This window comes from Arachis ipaensis, chromosome B6 (assembly GCF_059453495.1).
Source record: "Arachis ipaensis isolate K30076 ecotype BB chromosome B6, ASM5945349v1, whole genome shotgun sequence".
NCBI lineage: Eukaryota > Viridiplantae > Streptophyta > Magnoliopsida > Fabales > Fabaceae > Arachis > Arachis ipaensis.
The window spans coordinates 117,115,066-117,127,607 of record NC_142441.1 but is presented as its reverse complement, the minus strand read 5'-3'; the positions used below and the strand labels follow the sequence as shown (position 1 = coordinate 117,127,607).

At 26.2% G+C, this 12,542-nt stretch overlaps 1 protein-coding gene across 1 annotated transcript in view; it reads right to left on the bottom strand.

Annotated features, from left to right (window-relative positions):
* LOC107647161 (uncharacterized) overlaps positions 1–12,268 on the bottom strand; it is a 37,105-nt gene extending 24,837 nt beyond the window's left edge. The window contains exons 1-2 of the mRNA XM_088489236.1: positions 12,133–12,268; positions 4,001–4,093 (exon numbers count right to left, since the gene is read on the bottom strand). The gene's annotated coding sequence lies outside the window, so the exon portion shown is untranslated. The remainder of the gene's footprint in view (positions 1–4,000; positions 4,094–12,132) is intronic.
* Positions 12,269–12,542: the final 274 nt, after the last annotated feature.

Below are 12,542 nucleotides of genomic sequence, written 5' to 3'. Positions count from 1 at the left end.
TTGAATATGATTCTTATATTATTCCTTTTTCTTTGGCAGGTATTGAAATTTGAAACACTTGTTATATCTTATGTGCTTTGCGAAAAAGGGTGTTCAACGTCGTGTTGCTCTTGCTCATTTATGTCCTATTGATGATTGTAGAACTATCTTCATTGACAACAATGGTACAATAAGCTTTTATCTGCTCATTTTAATAATTTTTTCACCTAGTAGTGCTTTGAAGTATTTCCAATCAACTTGCTGCTATATCTTGCAAGATTAGAATTGCTGTTGGAGCTTCTTGGATCTACAAAGTACAAACCTTAAACTAATTGATCTATAGGAAAAAGATTCTATGCTCATCGAGTTTGTTTAGTCAAGTTAGATGTATTTCAAGAAAAGTTTGATGGTGATTACAGAGTAGGCCTTGAGATTTGCAATGCAGGAAAGGGAAGCCAAAGATATAGTGGTTCTGGACATCAAATGGGATGTATTTGAATTGATGAAGAGGTGCAATTTTTTCAATCCATACATGATGCAATTTTATTCTACAATGATGTGTTGCTATGTTTAGCAGATGCTAACATTCTCAAACTCTAAATTGATCTTTTATTGGTGCTTCTGAGCGATTTTTAATTTAAAATAGACAAAAGAAAATGGAAAATAGACGATGACATTGTATAGATGTGTTGAATGCTAGAATTTGAGATTTGATTCTGTTTTTTGTTGAAGGATAATGTTACCTTATTAGTTAGTAAAACTAATTTTTGGAAGATTATCATATAGCTATAATCCTAGGATAATGTTTACCTTAGCTAGTGTAATATTATCTTGCTTTTGGTTGAACTGATTTTGATATGAACCTCTTTTTTGGCAGTGCTCAGAATTAGGAATAGTAGTCTAGTAGTGGTTTGCCATTGTTAAGTTTGTGGCTCTTTTATTTTAATTTGAATATTAACTTTGTGGGGAGTTTTAAACCGCCACAAAAATGACAAAAAACTGTCAGAATCCATTAACTCAACCCCCAAAAAATAGTAAAAGAACCGCCACTAAATAATGTCGTGGCGGTTTTATAAAACTGCCACAAATAAGCTCGTGGTACCTCCAATTTTAGAGATTTTAGAAACTGCCACAAAACGGGAAAAAAACCGCCATAAAATGGCAAGAATCTTGTAGTGTTGAAAAGGTTACGGGATTGAGAAATAAGGAAATGATGGGGAGGGGCTGTTGTGAACAGAAAGGGGATGCCAACAGAGAAAAAAACAAAAGGGTTTTGAGTAAGGAATGGTGCTGTTTGTGGAAAAGAAGAAGACGTGGTTAACTTGGTCAAAATAACAGTTTGTTATTTCCTGAATTTCAGCCAAACCTTTGCTCCCTTTATTCTTCCTTTTATTTGATTTTCTGGATTTCAATTTGTTCTTCATTTTTTATTTTTTCTAATTTTCTTTCTTCTGTATCATTTTTCTTTGATTTACTTTCTCTTTGTCTTTGTTGTTATTGTTAATTTTGGACAGAATTAAGGTTAGACTTGTGATGGTTTTGTTGCAGTAATTGAAGAAAAGGCTAAGTCAGTGGTGTGATGGAGGTGGGAGGAGTGTTGAGGGTGGGGAGTAAATGGCAGAGGCAGAAAATGGAAGGAGGAGACAATGCGATTTCGATTTTCTTCCCTTGCTCTCTTTCTCTCATCTTCATTCTTCCTTTTTTTTCTTTTTTAATTTTTGAAGAACATATATATGAGTTCTCTTTTTTTAATTTTTTAAATTTATGTTGTTGCTAATTTTTTTATTATTGCTGTTGCTGGATTGTTGATTTATTTTGTGATTGTTGCTGTTGTTGGATTGTTGATTTATTTTGTGGTTAGCGGTTAGTGATGAGGGAGAGTAGGAGTCTGGGAGAAAGAGAGGAAGAAAGAGGCTCGATGATGATGATGAAGGGTGGGTTGGGAGTTAGTAGTGAGGGGAACGATTTTTTTTAAAGGGCAAAGTCGTTTGAAAAATATTGTTTATAGACAAAAGGATGATTTTATAACGTTTTGTAATATTGAGGATGATTTTAATAAGAAAAAAAGGTCGAGGACGATTTTGATTTTGACCCAAAGTCTTAGGGACGAAAAAAGTGCTTAACCATAAATATTTAGATTAGGATGATGAAGAATTGGCCAAGTGTAAATTTTGCAATTTATATAGGTTTGGCCATAGAAAGCGAACCAGGTATGTCACTTTTAAAAGAATGTATTACTCATCCTTGGTATGTAGACTCAAGAGGTTATATGCACTAATAATTTCATCCCTTTAGATGAGACGACATTTTGACAATCACTACATCGACAACATCATGGCCTATCATTCTCATAGAGAAGCATGACTTCATTTTGATCAAGAATACCCACATTTTGTAGTCGAAGGAGTATCAAACTTGGACTTTATTTCGATAGATTTGTCCCTAACATCAACTTTAGCCTCCAAATTCTTCGTCCGTGATTGCCTAGTATAATCTTCCTCTCACAGTATGTATAAAATATTCTTACCTATTCCTAACCTATATTACTCCTAGTTCAAATAGTCCGAGACAAAAAGTAGTTGTAAATTTACCTAATAAAAAGCTTAGTCGATAGTTGGAGTAGCAGGAACAATATAAGAGAGGGTACATGGGGATGATGGAACACTACAATTAGGAACACAAAGAGTGGAGACAAACTCATCACAAGCATCAAAGGAATCACCTGTCACTAAAGAGCTTTAACATTCAAAATGTGGAGGTAATTGATTTGAAGAGCACGGTTAGATAGTTAGTTGTACTTTTTTGTTACTACAAGACACTCTAATTTTACCGACAGTCTTACTAACGACCAAGGTTGGTAATACCAAGTGAAAAATCGGTCGTTGAAAAAATTCGACAAATATTTGTTGATAATAATAAATTGCCAACGGTAAATTAGCACGTAGGAAAAACTATTAATTTTATAATACCGACGACAAGAACGTTGGTAAAAGTGCATATGAAAAAAATATTAAAAAATAATTTAAAAATATTGATGACATTTACACTCATCACATGGGCACCTAATCCTTCTCAATAAAATATAAACAATCAATATGCAAATTGCAATTAGCTTGTTAATCTTAGCTGTTTTAGTCATTTTTTTCCGACATCAAATACGGAGCAGATACAAACAAACTCCACAACAAATAAACGGAAAAGATTTTTACATTCCCATACATAGAATCATTTCATCTCTCCTATCCTACAGCAAGAGTTGGAAGTGAGTCAAGCCAGTTATGAGCCAGTTCGAGCTCGACTCATTAATAGCTCAATAAGCTGAGCTCGTGAACTGATGAGCCGAGCTTGAGTATAGAATTGAGCTCATAAATTAAATGAGTCGAACTTGAGTTTGTATAAGATCAGCTCATTAGCTCGTGAACTGGTTCGATTATATATATATATATATATATATATATATATATATATATATATATATATATATATATATATAATTTTACAAATATTAATATTCTTATTCAAAATTTTATAAATATTTTTTATATGATTTTGATGTAGGACATAAATAAAAAATTTATAATTAATAGATACACAATATATAAAATTAATATTTTTTAATATATATAAGTTATAATTTATTGATATAGAATTATAGATCATGTTCCTATTATTTAAGCCAACTCGTGAGCTCGAGTTAGCTTATGAGCTTTCGGTAGGCCAAGATTGAGCTTAAAAAATAGACTCGATTGTTAATGAGTTGAGTTGTGAGCCAGGCTTAAGCTTGGTCTAGCTTGACTCAACTCGACTCACTTCCAGCTCTACCTACAGCTCTATTGCAGAAGTTCCAGTCTCTATCCTAAATGTGCAATAGTTGGCCAAATAAGTATTTTTAATTATTTAGTTTCAATATATATACTTATTAAATTTGTTATATATTTTACTTGATTTTCATAAAATTATTAAATTGATTGCATATTTTACTTGATTTTCGTAACATTAAAATTAATAAAATTAGACATACCTAAAGGTAATAAAAATTTACTGGCTCCTTCAAACACCAAGTTGAACACTAACAGCAGCACCACCACTACCAATAGCACGACAACAATATCAACTGCAAATTAAACAACATTGTTACAAATATACCCAAAACTCACAAAAATAATGGAATTGAAAACGCAAAAATAGAAATTGAAAAAATACTAAAGAACTCGTCACTAGGAACACAATAGTGGTCTTAGAACGGCGAACGGAACTCTGACCAGCGAGAAAATAACAGAAGACGGTTGCGGCTAGAGAAAGAATAAGAGTGTAGAGAGAGAGAGAATTCAAAATAGTGGAGAGAGTTGGTGTTTTAATTCTAGGTTTTATTTTTATCACGGATCGTTTCATTAATAAACAATTACCAATGCCTATCGATGACCAAGATAATATTATAAAAGTCATAATTATTTAATTAAAAATTTAATAAATATTAAATTATATTTACTATCGATTAAGTCGTCGGTAATTAATAAAATTTATTTTATTTAAAAAAAATGTTTGAGTCATTAAAGTTTACCTAATATTCAAATTATGTTATTCAAATTATCGACAACCTATAATTGATTATTAAAATTTAATTAATTACTTTACTGACGACTATAGTGTCAATAAGTACGTCGATAATATTAGTACGCACCAATTGCCATTAAGGTGGTGTAAAAATTTATCGAAAATTTGGTCGTCGATAATTAAATTTCTGAAATTAAAAAATCTTAAATGAGGTCCATTTTAGCTTTAGCTTTTTATTGACAGCTCGATAACTTCTGCCTCTAAACGTGCCATCAATATCAAGGGCATGTATGGTAGTATTTGCCGTTTATGCAGAGTAACTCTTCTAGCAATGCCTAAATGATGTGAAATACATACCCAAAGACAATGTTTCACCACCACCAAGACGACCCTCCACCTTCAAGTACAATGGTGTTGATACTAATGAGTAATGATGTGGAATTTCTCTTCGAAGACTATATGTGTAATACTAATTTCTATTTTGTTAACATTATTTTCTGACATTGTTAACAATTTAAATTTGTATTTAGTTTATTTGTTTATATTAAAAATAATTGTAAAAAATATTAACTTGTTAGTAATTAATAAAAAATACTTTAACTCTTTTTTGACTTCTCATTTTTTCCTCTTTAGCCGCTTCTCTCAACAATTTTTCCATTGTTTTGGCCGTCCTAGATGTGGTGTCCTCATGTCGCATTTCCAATTTCTTTCCTTTATCATATTGTTGAGTTTTTCAAAGTTATTGTTGTGTTGGTTTAGATGTTTAGTCATTAATTAGTTATTGTCATTACCTATTATTGGATTTAGCTTCTTGTTATTACTACTGTAAATTTGATAAACTACAATAGTTAGTGTTTTGATTTTTAATTGAATTGTTTATTTATTTAATTTTTCTATTTTGCTATCTATTTGTGTACTTACATATGATAATGATACTTTAGTTGGTGTTATGTTTTAAATTTGTATATTTAAGATTTACATTATAATATATTTATATTTTTGTGGATTTATTTATATTTTGATATATTATTTTATCAGAATGTAATTATTTTGATTGAACATTTAAATTTGTAAATTAATAGTTAAAGTGATTTAATATTTTACTACATTATATATTTATTGAGTCTATGGCCTATATGAATTTGAGTGTAAGGTAAAAGTATTTACTATCTTAACAACTTTTAAGCTATTTATTATAAAAACATTTGATTTATAAAAGAATAAATTAATTAGAAATATATAGCATGACATAACATATTGATTCATGAATGTAATAATAAAAAGAAAAAGAAAAGGAAAGTGAAACAGTATAACTCATTAAATATCAACATGCATGTGCATCTTATATCAATAATTTCTTCTTCTATAATTAGCAAGAGTGCTTGAAATTCGAAACTTACTCGATAAAGCAGTGAAGGGAAAGCAGAAACAATTTGGCGCCAACAACAAAGTGTTACATAGTAATAGCAGAGCACAGACAAAAAATATAATATATATGATGGATATAGAAAATGATGAAACGGGAAATAGAATGCTTAATTAATGGATGCTTGAAAAGAAACCGGGTTCATCAAGGAATGGAGGTTGTGTATAGTGTGAAAGGAAGATGCGAAGACACACACTTATATAAGTAATTAATTAACGCAAAGAAGATTATGTTAATTAAGTGATTCCGATCCGTTCCATATATCTTAGAGCACGACAGAATGAAGCAAACTATGGCCAAAGAAAACACTTTATGCTCCCACCAATGGGCTTCTTAACTACTCTTCAATTAATGTTTTGTGTGTCATTTTGGATTTCGGATGTCGGTTAATTTTTATATTTGTTTATTTGTGTGAATTGTGCAAATAATCAAATATATATACCCAAAAAGTAATCTTCGACGAAAAGAATTGTATGTATCTGCTCAATGAAAAGGAAAAACCTTAATTCAAGAATGGTATATGAATATTAAAACTTAGTAACATGTGTGTATTTATATATATCATTTTAAATTTAGTAACAAATTATCCAAACCTAACAAAATATGCTTTGGTTCTGGATTAAATTTCGAACTGGATCAGGTCTTAAATACTCCTACCTGCTATTAGACAGGATGAATATATATTTTAAGATTGCTTGATTAGGAGGCTCGACAAATTAGTCTAATTGCTATCCCTTGAACTAGACTAGTTCTCTCTCTTAGGATATTTCATTTAGAACATTTATCTAAAGTGACAAAATTTTATTTTAGTGATGTTATTCTAACTTTAGATCCAATTTAAGTGGCATTTCTACAAGTCAAGATTCGAAATTTATTTTTAATATATATATAATTTGTACGTTAACGATAACATACCATATGTATGTTAATGAGGAAAATTTTTTTTACCAATTCATATCTACATATTCTTATATTAGTTATGTCTTAGCATCAAGACGGATCCAAAAATTTTAATATAGAAAGGCCGAATTTTAAATAATTTTTTTATTTTATAAAAATAATTAATATATAATTATTAGAATTAGTTTTTTAAAAGATTTATTAATATATATATATATATAACTATATTTTTTTTACAATTTTATTTTTAATATAATAATTACATAAAAAAAATATAACAATATCAATAATGCATTATAAAATTATAAAATACCAATCATTTATAGCATATTTAGTTAAAAATTATCACATATCTTATTAACTAAAATTAATTCTTTCAAAAATTTTAAAAAATTTAAAAATAAATTATAAATTATTAATTATTTAAAAGAAATAGTACCCTTATAAAATACAAGATATAAGATATCTTTATAAATTTTTTTCTTTTAACAATATAAATTTAGAAGAAAAATGAGTCTTTTTTACAAGAAAATAATATCTAAAGTATATAAATATGATTACCAAATTATAACTACGTAAGTCATTATTAATATAATAATATAAATATTAAATATATTAATATAAAAAATAAATGATTTTTTTAAAAATAAATATAGAGATTATTATATAAAAACTAATTTGAAAGGTACAAAGACATGAGGGTATGATATTAAATTAGTTAAGTAAAAGATATTAGTAAATTAAACAATTAAGATATAAATCCATCGCATAGTAAAAAATAATACATATAAAATAATTAAATTATATAATATTTTTTTATTTTTTAAACACATATCTCATGTGTAAGTATAGCTTCTTAAAATTTTGGAGGACCGAAGCCACTATTCACCCTTCTAAGTCCGTCCCTCCTTGGCATCATAGATTAAAAAATACAATAACGTTCTTATTAATAGCGACTCAAGAGGACTCAGCAAGTTAAAACATTATATGTTGGTTTTTAAGTGAATAAATATAGATTGAATTATGTATTTATTCAACTTATTTTTATTAATAATTTTAAATCTAGAATTTCCATACTTATCTAAGAGATTGTAGATTCGAATCTCCCTATTTTTGGTAAAAAAATAATTTAAATTTAGAATCAATTTTGATGTTATTGTATATATTGTATTTTATTAGACTAGATGTGCATGTTTTATATTGTTATTTTGATAAAGTAATATTTTATTTATTTTTAAATTAAAATAATAAGACTTATAAACAATAAATACTAAAAATTTAGAGATAATTAAAATATTATTTTATCATTTTATTCAAATTTTTATTATAAAATTTTTTTTATTATTTTTAGATAATTTCATTTTTATTGTAAGAATTTTATGATTTTTTAAATTTTTTTAAACTTCTAAGTTATAGTTAGATTTAACCCACCAATTCAGATGGATTTAGAGGTGCAACATACATCCTATTCGCACGGTTGAGTGTGAAATGGATTTGAACATGCGGATTGGGTAAAGTGCGAGTTGAGTCTCAACCCTAGTTGACCAACTCGCATCCTATATATATGAATATATTATAAAAAGATGTTATATGTGGGTATTGAACTAAAAACCTCTCACTTAATGCAAAAAAAATTTATTATTGAGCCAAGATCATCAATAGATAACTTAACACTTTAGTTTATATAAAAATCAATTCTATTTTAGTAATATATAAATACAACATTATATCACGATATTTTATTTGTATTTGTGTTATTAATTTAAGTAAATACTTTTATGAGAATTGAACATTTAATGATTATATTGTTTATAGAACGCTTATGTTATTTGTGAGATGATTGCATTGTCTGTATTGAATTTTTAATTTGCATGTTCATTAGGTTATATAATAACATTGCATATTTATAAAATTTCACGAATAGAATCGAGTACTCATGAATTGACTGCGGATAGAGTTATAATTGAGTTATTCTCAATTCATAGATAAAATAAGATTAAATTTGTAGCAACAAATTTAACTTACTAATAAAATTAGAGTTAAATTCAAACTCTACTTTATTCTGTCTATTATCACCTCAAATGGATTAGAATGATTGATATTTTCTTGAATCAACAAAAAAAAATGCTATTTTAACACACATTGTGTTATATAACATTTTACTTATATATATATATATATATATATATATATACACATTAGACCAACACTATTTGTCTGTTTCTTTTTTTTTGCCCGTCATCACTGCTTTTTTTTTAGGTTTTGTTTGCTTAAAAAAATAGAAAAAAAAAACAAATAAAAAAAATTAAGTGAATTATTTTTTTAATTAAGTTTAAATGAAAAAAATAAAAAAATATTATAAAAAGATAATTTTATTTTTATATTATAAAATATACTAAAAAAAGAATAAAAAATATTAAAATAAAATAATATAACAAGTTTTTCACCATTTTTTCATCCAATATTAGTGAGAAAAAATTTGGTAGATTTCATTAATTATTTTTCAATTCCATTAGGTAAATAATAGAAATTGTGAACAATGTGAATAATAGATTACATCACAGATCTACTAAACATAAATAAACTTAATTAATTCAAATTTTAAATTTTAAAATTAAAACTAACTTTTTTTTTAACCTATTGTATAGATTGTTCAAAAAAAACATTATTTTTTTATATTTTCTCATTTTTTATACTCTTTAACTTTTTTTTTTAATTTTTCTCTTTAACCAAACAAAAAAATAATTTTTTTTTAAATTTCTTTCTCTTATTTTTTTTTCTTCAAACAAACAAAGCCTTAGTCTGTTACATTTTCCTTTTAAACTTTAAGAAGAGAATAAGGAAGGAATTAGTTTTTTTTTAACATTTTAAAATATTAAGATTGAGACAACTTTTAATATCTCTAATTAATTACTCTTGAAAGTAAGTATCTTAGTTATTTTGTACTTTAATATTTTAAAAATGTTGTTTTACTCATAATCTTAGGTAGTGTTAATTTTTGTTGCCATCTTTGTTTCAAATGAAATAAACCAGACAAAATATCTCTAAAAAAATTATAAAAACTAATTTTTAGTTAGTCAATATTAATTAATTTTATTTTAGGATTCATAATATAATTTAGAGTCCAAAGTTAAGGATTTATGATTTAGGGTTTATAATATAAGATAAATAAACTAAGTTTTAAAAAAATTGTTGATGTTAACTAAAAAAAAAATTTACCTAACATTACTCGTCTCTAAATTATCGGATTGTGAATAAAAATATCCTATAAATTTGTTAAACACAAAAATACTTTTAAAATATTTTAAAATGCGATAAAATTAAAATATATAATCATTAAATATATATTCTTAAAAAATTTTAGAGAACATATTTTGACATAATTTTTTGTAAGTATAATTAAAAAAATGAATTTTTTTCTTAGATTTTAAACTAAGTTGGTTTTTTCGTTATTTATAGTCAATGACTAAAAGTTATTTTTAAAAGATAAAAAATATAAAAATCGGTTTTTTGTTCGACTTTTTTCTGCAGTTTTTAGATAGTCATCTCTCCCTTAAAAAAGTAGGGGTGTCCGTGGATCTTATCGGATTGGATTGGATATGATATCCGTGTTTTTTAGTGCTAGATCCGATCCGATATTGGATATATCCGCATAATTAAATCTTCTTTTTTTAATCATATTTCTATGTAAAAAAATTCAATAAAAATATTTCTTTCATACTTTTAAACTTATTTATTCCTAAAATATTTTTAATCAAACTCTTTCTAAGTAACAAAAATAAAATAATACAATATATGAATAATAATTACTAGCTAAAACATACAAACAAGTAAATATAATACCAAACATATATATATTTATTTATTTTTAATTATTATTGTGCGGCGGATCGGATACGCGGATATAGAGCAGATATCCGCAAAGGGTGCGGATCCGATCCGATCCGATCCGATCAATTTGCGGATCGGATTGTATCCGCAATTTTCGGATCGGATGCGGATATTTACCGCGGATCTGCGGATATGATCCGATCCATGGACACCCCTAAAAAAAGTATATTTTTTAATTAGTTATTTTTATCGTATTTAAAATATTAAAAAATATTCTTATCGTTAAAAATTTAGAGAATATTTTGTCAGGAATAATCATTTAGTAACATTTTTGCATCTAATATTTTTTTTTTACATCTAATATTTGGATAAGTTTTTAGTGTAAGTTTTTACATCAAAATTGAAAAGGCTGAAAGCAAAACACTAGAATTATTTAACGAAACTGAAACATGTATAATTGATTATAAGGACAAAGATAACTAACTAGGAATGATTTGTAAAATCCTAAACAAGTAAAAATTCACTAATCACGTGAAGCAATATTAATTGACAACAATATCCATTAGTCACCAAAAAAAAAAAAATTGACAACAATATCATGTGAGATATCAGAAGTTAAACATTAAAATATACTAATTTCATCAAATGATAATTATAACAGTAACAATAATACACTACAAGAAAATAGAATTATTTTAACATTTTATTTTTTAACACCATAATTAAATGTCAAAATTAATATATATTTTTGACAAATATCACAAATGTCAAATTTTCTATGTTTTCTTGATAAATAATTTGACCGTAGAAAATTACTCATCAATTTTGATACTCATTTGTTTTTAATTTACTCCACTATTTTTCTTCTTCTTTGGGCTCTGTTAATTTTGACATCACACTGCTCTCAGTTTAGGATTATACTACTCATTCTTTATCTTCAAAATCTCAATTTATTCTTTAGTTTTAAGATCTCATTTCATTCTTTGTTAAAATTTTTTGTTGAAAATATTTTATAGTCAATAAGTGTCAAAATAAATAGTATTTTTGACAATTAATAAGTATCACAGAAAATATGTTTTCAAAATTTTCTAACAAATTATTTTTGACAGCCAATATTTATCAAAATAAGATTTAAATTTTTTTCCACAATCACTTATATGTTAAAAATACTATTTTTGATAAAATTTTTATTAATATATTTTCATAGTTAAAATAGTGTCAAATTTTATTTTTTTGACAAATTTTAATTTTTTTTTACACATTATAATCCTCAAAAATAATCTATATTATTGTAGTGATAATAACAGTAGTCATTCTAACAAATGTATTAAAAATTAAATAAATAATGATATTAATAACAAATTAAAAGAAGAGAGAAAGAAAGTAAGCAACAGTCATCATCAACGTATATGTATATGTTATATATTATTTGAGAAACTTACCAGATTAATGGTATATAGAGCTTCGCACAACAAAGAAACTGTGTATGAACGAAGAATGAAACTGGGATGAAATTAGATTTTTGTTAACGGAAGGTTAAAAGGGAAATGGGCGCAAGGTGATGTCTGTTATTATGCAAAGAACATTGACGGTGCGGGGACGACGATTGTGCTAAATCTAATATATATATCACACACAATATGACGCAAGGAGAGCTTAATTATTAAATATTCGAATACCTTGACCACCAAAGAAGCAAAGTATGGGTAACAAAAAGACTTTGTTTTACCAATATAGTTAAATTAAAATAGAAATTTAGATACAGTTGGCTTCGTATAAAATTAATAATTGATAAATAATCATTATTAGATAATTATTTCATATGCTTAATTAAATTATTATCTAATATTTT